Below are 10,195 nucleotides of genomic sequence, written 5' to 3' on the forward strand. Positions count from 1 at the left end.
ACATCTATGGAGGGCCCTAAAGAAGTGGATAGCAAACGGGCACGTGTAAACCCCAAGTTGTGCGAGGCAGCAGTCCTTTGCTGCAATCCAGTAAAATGCAGGTCCAAATTGGGGCACATGACAACCTACACAAAGCCAGGTTTGATCCAAGAGAACTAAGTCAAGATACAGAAAGACAGAAAGCAGCCCTACCAAAGAGCAGAATGCTTCCAGACAACTGGCTTGGGAAAGGGTGCTGTTCTTTCAGGCACCAAGCACAGACTGGCTGGCCTGAACTGCCTGATGGTGTCACCAGAACAGTGGGAGGCAGGGGTGCAGGAGTCAGCTATGGCACGGGCGATGTTTGGACCCTGGGTTGTTAAGGCGCTGACTGATTTTGTCAGATTTTTTGGTTCCTTTTGCTTCAGGGCAGTGGCAAAACTGAAGACCCACAGAAGGACTGAGAAAGGAGATGGACTCTACAATTTAAATCATCTGGGAGCACTAATAGAAGCATGTGCAAGTCCAGGAGCCCCAGAGAGGAAGTGCTTAACTCGGCTATAGGGTAGGGGCAGGGCAGGAGTGCCAGAGGGGAAGATGGGGAAAGTTTCACAGAGACTGTAGGGACATTCGTGTTGAAGCTTGAAAGATAAAAAGGGATTTTCATCATAACCAAAAATCTAGTATCAGAAAGACAGAGAAGCACAAAAGAATGTGTGTGGTTCCCCAGTGTTAGAATGGTAGGATCATTAAACTTGGGATAGATGTGGGAGGTGGTGGGAGATAAAGCAGAAAAGGTAATTATGGGTCAGATCCTAGAGAACCTTGTGTGCCTTGTTGTGAAATTCTGATTTTTACACTGGGGTGGTAACGGAGAGCCATTATTGGATTTTAAAGATGTGAAGTGATCAGATTTGCCTTGTAGGAATACAAGATTTGCAATAGAGTGAAAAAATTAATTGTAGATGATGAAAGTCTAATGCAAGAAGACCTGTTAGTGTACAGGTGGTTCGATTCATACTAGAAATGATGAGTGCTCAGTTATACCTTGGAATTAGAGAGAAGTAGATGCTTAGGATCGACAGTAGTGACTGACTGGATCAGGGCTAAGCAGGGGCATGGAAAAAGAATGAAGGATAACTTCAGATTCTCAGCTTGTGAAACCAAGTGGATAAAAAAGCCATAAAATAAAATCACAGCTATGGAGAACTATACATGAACAAAGACTAAATGAAAAAAAATAAAATAAAAGTGGGGGTTAGGACAGTAGGATGGTTTCCCAAAATCCTTTCAGTGTTCTATTGTACATACAAAATTATTTGGGACTACATCTAGGTTTAAATGCAGGCTCTGCAAATTACTAGTTTATAACTAAATAGATTAGTTAACTTCCATGGATTTATTTTCAGCCAATATTAATTTGTTTATAATTCCTCTCGTTTTGAAGACGATTTAAAATAGTTTCAGAAATACCTACAATTCAACAAAACAAAGTATATGGAGACGACGAGAAACAAAATAAATCCACAAATGTCTGATATACAAGTCTTGAGTGAACTCTCAGACTCAGTTCTGAGCTTCCTAGCTGTCTACCCATAGTAAGAGACGCCATGAACTCTGTTTATCCACTGTTAGCTAGTGGCTTCTCCGAGAAACTTCTCCATCAGATACTCATAACACAGATACTTTTGTAAATAGTGATCAGCACAAGAAACAACACCTGCGAACTTAATAGGATGTCAAGCATCTCAATGTCAATCAATGTTACAACAACTAAGCACAAATCAGCAAAAGCACGTCTGTGGGGGCCAAAATAGCCCAAGCTGGGTAAAGAGCTATTTCAGGGTCTGGCTGACTCTAAGAAAAAGTTTTAGCATATCTATAGGAATCAAAGGACTGCATGTTTATTCAGGAAATCCTTCCTAAAGAGCCCTCCAATAATCAAAGACTTGATTATTGAACCGCTATTTTAACAATGGCAATTCTCTAGAGATTTTTCTGCTTTAATACATTAAAAACCCCATTTTTCAGAAATACAGGATACAGAATAAAACCTCATTAAACAGGACGAATTACAGGAAAGAAGTCTAGACTCACGAAAATTCTAAATACTCAAAAGATATTTCAATCTTTTTAATATAAGAAATTAGCTTTAAAAATGCCCATTGAGTGCTTTGGTGAGTGCTATGAAGTGTGTAAACCTGGCGATTCACAGACCTGTAACCCTGGGGATAAAAATATATTATATGTTTATAAAAAGTTAAAAATTAAAAAAAAAAAATGCCCATTGAAATTCCTCGAAGACTTCCTTTAGAAAGTTGTTTCGAGGCACCTGGGTGGCTCAGTCGTTGAGCGTCTGCCTTCGGCTTAGGTCATGATCCCAGGGTCTCTGCTCAGCAGGAAGCCTGCTTCACCCTTTCCCACTCCCCCTGCTTGTGTTCCCTCTCTCACTGTCTCTGTCAAATAAATAAAATCTTAAAAAAAAAAATTGTTTCTAACGTATATAATTTTCTAACATTTAGTGCTACCAAAACCTTGAAAACTGTGCTTCCCAAGTAGGTTAAACAGGTTACATGCCTCTCTTGACCCACACAAACTTGTGTATAATCTATTACTTTGCTTACTCTTCATCATACCTAGGGCATTAATTCAGAATCCAGCAGTGAGAATCTACAGAGGTTAAAACATAAGGAGTGTTTAGAATTAGGCATGTGAAGTGTACGTCCTCCTTTTGTCTTCATGTTGTTTCTATAGATTACTAAATAAAAGTTTAATGTGTGGGAAGTGTGATAACAATTCAATGAAGAGTTTCCATGAAGTTTCACGAAGTATACATTTCAATGTAAGGCTTTTGTAGCGGGTAAGAGGGATGAGGGAAGAGGCAGATTCCAATTTTATTCTTTATAACTACAAGTCTGTCCTACCCCGTACAGCTAAGATACCTCTGGACACATTTACTTATGACCAAAAAATTTTTTTCACAACTTAATGGTTCTTCTTTAGTCACTGATACTCTTGCACTACAGTAAAGGTGTTAGGTCAGCAGAATCAATGTCACTGCCATGGGAAAAGAATGTGATGACTTTCTTGTGCAGCCAAACAAAAGAACTGTGAATAAGAGGCTGAAAACAGTGAATAAAAAGAAAAAATAACTTAATTCAAACTGAAAAATACTGTTAATACTTGAATTTGTGTAGTATTAATGTCTATTAAGAATGTTTTATAATATTTTTTTCATTTTGTGACTTTGGGTATTTTTCAACTAATATTTACAAAATGGACACGATCATAGCCTAACTTTAAAATGACTTTTAAGTTCTTTGTAAGGAAAACCTGGAGTGACAATAATTTTTTAATAAAATTTTACTGTGGGGATGCCTGGGTGGCTAGCTGGTTAAGCCAGGTCAGGTCATGATCCCAGGGTCCTGGGATCGGGTTCCCCATCATGCTCCTTGCTCAGCAGGGAGCCTGCTTCTCTGCCTCAGCCTGCTACTCTGTCCGCTTGCCTTGAGCACACTCTCTCTCTTTCTCTCTCTGACAAATAAATAAATAAATATGATCTTTTTTAAAAAAACTTCTAAAAAAATAATAAAATAAAATTTTACTGTCAATTACAAAATCTTTTTTTCCTCTCATGATTTGAATACTGAAACACAGGCAAATGATCTACAAAATACACCCCAAAATCCATCCTTTAAGTTCTTAAAATGCACAAATTTTAAATTGCTTCTTATAAAACTGGATTTTGGAAAAAAATGCACTGAATATGGCAATTCTTTTTTTAATCTTTTTATTTTTATTTTATTTTTTTTAATTCCAGTATAATTAACATATAATATTATATTAGTTTTGTTCCTACAGGAAAATTGCTCAAGCACTTAGGACCAGTCCTGACTGGTGTTCTTTACATGATAGGGTTAGTAAGAGTGCAGCTCTCCGCTAAAGTCCTAATGGCCAAAAGAAGCCACAGAAAAGTAGTTTGGGGGCTACTCATCTTTCACATTAAAGAGAGATAGAGCCAGAGCTTAACAAAACATTGTGGGTTTGATCCTTTCTTTCACAAAATATTCAGACATATGCAAAACAGGAATCAACAATGTGAAATTGTGGTACCTCAACTGAACTAGCGATTTTTAACTGTGACTTTAATGTTCCTTTAATATCACGAACCCTAATGAGAAACAGTGTAAGTTTACTGAAAAACTGTAAGATGCAATGGCAACCAACAGACGGAGGGAGAAAGGAGGGGGCAAAGAGAAAGCAAAGAGAGAAATGTTCTTATTTTGAACCCTAATTGTTAAAAAGTTGTGCCTCGTCTAAACAGAATAATGAGATAGGTAAAGCCAACTGTTTTGGATTCCTTTTTCAGAAATAGCTTCCTAGCTCCCCTCTGGAAGAATAGAAAAATAATGGGGCTAGCCTGGAAATTCTCAACCTCCCTCCGTACTATTGACAATTCAAACCAGGTCATTCTTTGCTGTAGGGACTGTCCTGAGCGTCCTGGGATGTTTACCAGTCTCTCTGGTGTCGACTCACTAGATCCCAATACCACTACTCCAGTCATGACACTACAAGACGGCCTCCAGACACTACAAAAAGTGACTCCAGTGTATTTTTTATTTTTTCTTTAGTTCTTTTGAGCTTTTCACCTGAGAGAATGGACTACTACAGCCAGAAACATGATGTCTAGTAAACCGTTCTCTCCTGGCAACTTTCTCCTATTGTGGCATATTTTATTAAATAGTTTGCCCAGAGGTCCATTTATATGCCTCTTTTAGTGCTATATTTACTATATTTAAAGAAATAAAGATAAAAAGAAACATAACTCAGTGATAGAAAGTCGTTCTACACGAACTCTTCCTTATCTCCCCAGGAAACTGTCAAAAAAGCAACCAAAAAATGTAAAATAGTAAAAGAGAGGTTAAAGACCATCTCAAAAAGCAAAGAGTAACACACAACATGGAACGAAACCTATTATTTCTCCCATCTCAAAAAAATCAAATTCTCTTCTCTAGGGCTCCTCTCACTCCCAGCCGCAGCACCTCTGCTTTGCCCCTTTTGCAACAACACCCTTCAAAAGAGCGAACGAAGCTTCTCTAATCCTCCGCCCATCTCTCCTAACCTGGTCCCTTCAGACCATCACTGCCACCACAGTGAAACCACCCTTGCCAGGGTTTGCAGTCACCTTTACGTTAATAAATCCAGTGGCCATTTCTAAGTCCGCCTCATCTTACTCCACCTATGGACAGCATTTAAGGCAGCTGATTATTCCTCCTCTTTCCCACGCTTTCCCCCTTAGCCCCAGGACCCCACGCTCTCTTGATTTCCCCCTTACTCGCTAGTTACTGTTTTTCAATCTCCTTTACCGGTTTCCTCCTCTTCTCTCCTTCCTCTTCATATCGCAGCAAGCCTGGGCTCAGGTTATTTATCTCAGTCTGCACTCATTTCCTGGTGAGTCAGCCAGTCTGTGGCCTTAAATACCACCTATGTTCTGATGACTCCCAAACTGCCTCTCTCCCAGACTCCAGACTCATATATCCAACCTCCTATTTGTCACTTCCACTTGAATATCAAATAAATGTTTCAAACCCAGGTATGTCTAAAAGTGAACCCCCAATCTTTCCCCCTAACTTTGCCCCATCCACAATTTTCTAATAACACTGATGGCAACTCCATCCTATTAGTCACTCAAGCCAAAAACCGTGCAGTCATCTGTGATGCCTATCTTTCTCTCACCCTCCACACACTGTTAGTTCAGAAAACCATATCAGCTTCACCTTCAGAATACATTCAGTTGTCCTTGCATTTCTCATGTCTCGTGCTTTTCCCCTAATGGATGCCACTAGCATCTCTCAACTGAAATACTGCAAACATCTTACTAGTCTCTTCTGGTTTCTCTCCTTGCACCTATAGGACACTCTCAACACAGTAGCCCCAACAATTCTTTCAAGAGGTAAGTCATGGGACAGCTGGGTGGTGCAGTTGGTTGGGCAGCAGATTCTTGGTTTGGGCTCAGGTCAAGGTCTTGGCATCCTGACACCGAGCCCCACAGTGGTGGTAGGCACTCCACTGGACATGGAGACTGCTCAAGATTCTCTCTTCCTCACCCACTCATGCTCACACTCTCTCTCTCTAAAATAAATAAATCTTTAAAAAAAATAAAATGTAAGTCATATCATATCACTCTTCTGCTAAAAACCTGTTAAAAACCTTCAAGGTTAAAGTCAAAGTCCTTTATTTCACTTAATTAATAAGCTAGTGATTTTTTAAAGTAATCTCCATACCCATTGTGGGGCTTGAACTCATGAACCCAAGATTAAAAGGGCTCCACTGACTGAGCCAACCAGACACCCCCAAGGTAAATTCCTTTAAAGTGTCTAAAGGGCCTAATGGAAGCTGGTCCTCCCTCGTCTTCTTGATCCCCTTTCCTACTTCTATTCTCCTTTCTAAATTCACCCAACCTGCTCTCTGTTTATCTAGAAGGTTATTCCCCTGCCATGAGTAACTATTTAACCTTCTCCAACATTACCTCTCAATTAGGTCTATCCTAAGCATCCTATTACTACCCACAACTGATCTTCTCCATCATCCCGTAACAGCGTTCCAAATCCTCCTCACCGTGCTCTTCATTTTTTCACAACATTTTTCAATTTTTAATATCAACGATTTGCTTATTAGTGTTTATTATTCATTACCTATCTTCCCTATGTAGAATGGAAACCTCAAAAAAGCCTCCATTTTCTTCTCTGGTAAGTCCCTCAGAATTGTACCTAGCGCAGAATCCGTCTTCAGCTAATATTTGTCAAATGAATGAGTGAAATAAAATGGATGGATATCCCACTCTGAAATAGAAGGGATTGCAGCCTTCTCTTCTTTTTTTTTTTTCTTTATCCTTTTTCTCACTTTCCTGGTTACACATCAAAGCACTAGCTGGGCTGGGAGGGAGAAGAGATTCTTTGGTAGGAAGGAGTAGACAAATATAACTGGAGACCCTTTTACTGGTAGATTATAGGTTTTAAGAGACTTTTTGTCTTTTCAGTTTCAGCTGTGAAGTCTCAGGCTGTCTGTGGATTTTAGGACTTCTGTGTTCTCTCTTTACCACTCTGATTTTTAGTTCAGTGGGGCTTCTGGTTGGAAGGTACCTTCTAAACTGAGAGAAGCAAAGGAGCTAGGGATGAGGATCAAAAAATATGGGAAAGTGACAGGCTGCTAAAAGAGACTCCAGGAAAACAGGAAAAGAGAACTTTAGGTTTTCAATCCAATTCACTACAGTAGGAAAGACGGCTAAAATTCAAGGACATGCCTGAGATTAGTAAGAAAGATTGTGAACTAGAGTGTTCCTTTTATTCTTAAGAGACTGAAAGTGACAGAGAGGGTTCAAGATAACTGTCAAAATAAGTAAATTAATCCCCTTGTAGCAGAGTGTTTTTAAAAATATATATATTCTTCCACACGCATCTCCCCTAATATTTATATACCCCTGAGAGGGCCTCGATCTCCCAAGAGAGAGATGCAAAAATAATAAATTACAAATATATTATTATCTAATGTTATGCAACAAATTACTCCAAAATTTAGTGGCCTAACACAATAGTAACCATTTATTCTCTCTCACAGTTTCTTTGATACAGGAATCCAGAAGCAGCTTAGTGGGCATTTCTGGGTTAGGGTTTCTTGCGAAATTTAGTCAGATGTTGACTGAGGCAATGGACAACTGAAGGTTTAACTGGAATGGAGGGTATGTTTGCAAGGTTGATCGCTCATATGGCTGGCAAGCTGGTGCTGGTTCTTAGCAGGAGGGCTCAGCTCCTTCCCACAGTGGGGCTTTCTACAGGGATATTTGAATGTTTTCACAATACATCAACTAGTTTTCCCTGAAGTAAGCAAGATAGGAAAGCAAAAGATACACAAGAGCAAGGCAGAAGCTACAATGCTTTTATGTACAATGTAGCTTTCTACTATACTTTACTGGTCACACAGGTCAGCCCAGATTCAGTGTAAGAGGGAAGAATGTAAGGGTGTGAATACCAGTAGACAAAGGACATAGAGGACATCTTGAAGGCTGGCTACCACAACAGTAAAATCATTTGTCACATGAACAGCAAAATAACCTCAATTCAGGGGTGCCTGGGTGGCTCAGTGGGTTAAGCCTCTACCTTCAGCTCAGGTCATGATCTCAGGGTCCTGGGATCGAGCCCCACATCGGGCTCTCTGCTCAGCGAGAAGCCTGCTTTCCCCTCTCTCTGCCTACCTCTCTGCCTACTTGTGATTTCCCTCTCTGTCAAATAAATCAATAAAATTTTTAAAAAATAAAAAAATCTCAATTCATCTTAGAGTTGACATGGATGCATCTTTTCCTGCTTATACCACTTCAAAAAGTGTGATCATTTACTCACCTTGTTTTGCCTTTCCATCTCTAGTGACAGAGAGGCAAAATATAATGTAACATATATATAATACATAATATAACATAAAACCATTATACAATATCATCTTACATCTGTGAGCATTTTTTTTATTAACAATGTATTTTTAATTTTAAATGCAATAAAGTTGTGACACTTCTGAGGAAAGTATAAGAAGATATATCATCCTCTTGATTCAGAAGGGAAAAAACATGATCTACCTTTCTACATTAGGTTTGATAAACCTTGAGGGAAATGAACAGATATTAAAATACTGGATGTAAAAAAAAAAAAAATACTGGATGTAGACAATGTAAAAAGAGTCACTGGACTTGGTTATGTCTCTATCCACAGTATACAATTTACTCCTAGACCTCAGGAAAGCACCTACTGTCTTTGTATCTCAATTTCCTCATATGTAAAATGCAAATAATATTCATTCACATATGTAAAGGGTGAAGCATGAATATAAATTGGGAACTGAGCTCTATCATACATATGTAAATATATATGTAACATATAAAGATAGAGATATAAATAGAGCTAGATATAGATCTGTCTTACACAGAATATGTTTTTACATAGAGTAAACTTGGAGCGCCTGGGTGGCTCAGTTGGCTAAGCATCTGATTTTGGCTCAGGTCATGATCTTAGGGTCCTGGGATCCAGCCCTCAGTGGGGAGTCTACTTTTCCCTCTCCAGATGCCCTTCCCCCATTCATGCTCACTCTCTTGCTGTCTTTCTCCCCAAATAAATACATGAAAAATCCTTTTAAAAAAAAAGAGAATAAACTTAACCAAATTTGAAATAGATATTTCTGGACTTTAAATTATATACATGTATATATGTACATATAATATATAATATGCATGCATGTATATATACATGTGCACATAAACACACACATATATACAATCAAGACATAAATCTTGGCTTATACAGAATATATATTTATAAATAATAATCTTGATCAAATTCCTTACAGACCTACACTATTCATATGTGGCAGCATCACTCACCTCTTTATCATTCTTCTAATAACTCTGTGGACACTGAGCATTTCTTCTAACTCAAACATAGTGTGATTCTCAATAGTATGAAAAAGAGCTGATGTCACAAACACATTATGTTGCAGTATCACTAAGGGCCAGATCCATTCTTAGTTACATAATCCCTGAGGTCCTATCAGCCTTGCTAGGCTCAAAAGAGAGACTTAGAGTTCAAAGAAAGAGACAGAGGGGACTAAACAAAGCCCTGACCCAACAAAAACTCTTAGTATATTCTCAGTATTAATCTTTGGCAAAGCAGTAGACAGTTTGGAGTTGGAAAAAGGCAATGGAGAGCTTTAAAATGTTTATCATTTATATCTTCCCTAAACACCATAGCACTTTCTAATCACAAATGCTTAGGGAGTAGAAAATCATCCAAAACACCCCATACTTTCCTACCCCCTGCCAATATCTCCACAATAAGATCAGAGACCCAAGGGTAAACTTTCCCTGCTAACTAGCTGTCAAGCAGCTCCCTCCAACAAATGACAGTTTTTATCATTCTTTCATGCTGCTTTCATCTGTGAGATCTGTAATCCATGAGAACAACCTAATAATGATTAAGTAAAATCAAAGTGATCTTTTAAAAGCCTGCATGCTTTGTTATAAATGCTTCACAAGTAAAAGATCCGTCAAAAGCATAAAGGTACCCTGATTTGAACTTCCTTTGTGTTTGAATTAGAGTGTTTCTTTTGGAACACTCTCACATCAAGCTTCCGCTTCTCTTGGCAAAAATCATGAATTGGCTGATGTTGTTGTAGA

The 10,195-nt window shown here is 38.6% G+C and overlaps 1 protein-coding gene across 1 annotated transcript in view; it reads right to left on the reverse strand.

Annotated features, from left to right (window-relative positions):
- Positions 1–9,460, reverse strand: part of SLC44A5 (solute carrier family 44 member 5) — a 393,241-nt gene extending 383,781 nt beyond the window's left edge. The window contains exon 1 of the mRNA XM_004758174.2: positions 9,404–9,460. The gene's annotated coding sequence lies outside the window, so the exon portion shown is untranslated. The remainder of the gene's footprint in view (positions 1–9,403) is intronic.
- Between the last annotated feature and the right edge of the window lie 735 nt (positions 9,461–10,195).

The sequence above is a fragment of the Mustela putorius genome, unplaced genomic scaffold (assembly GCF_011764305.1).
Source record: "Mustela putorius furo isolate JIRA1106 unplaced genomic scaffold, ASM1176430v1.1 tig00003853_pilon_pilon_pilon, whole genome shotgun sequence".
Taxonomy (NCBI): Eukaryota; Metazoa; Chordata; class Mammalia; order Carnivora; family Mustelidae; genus Mustela; species Mustela putorius.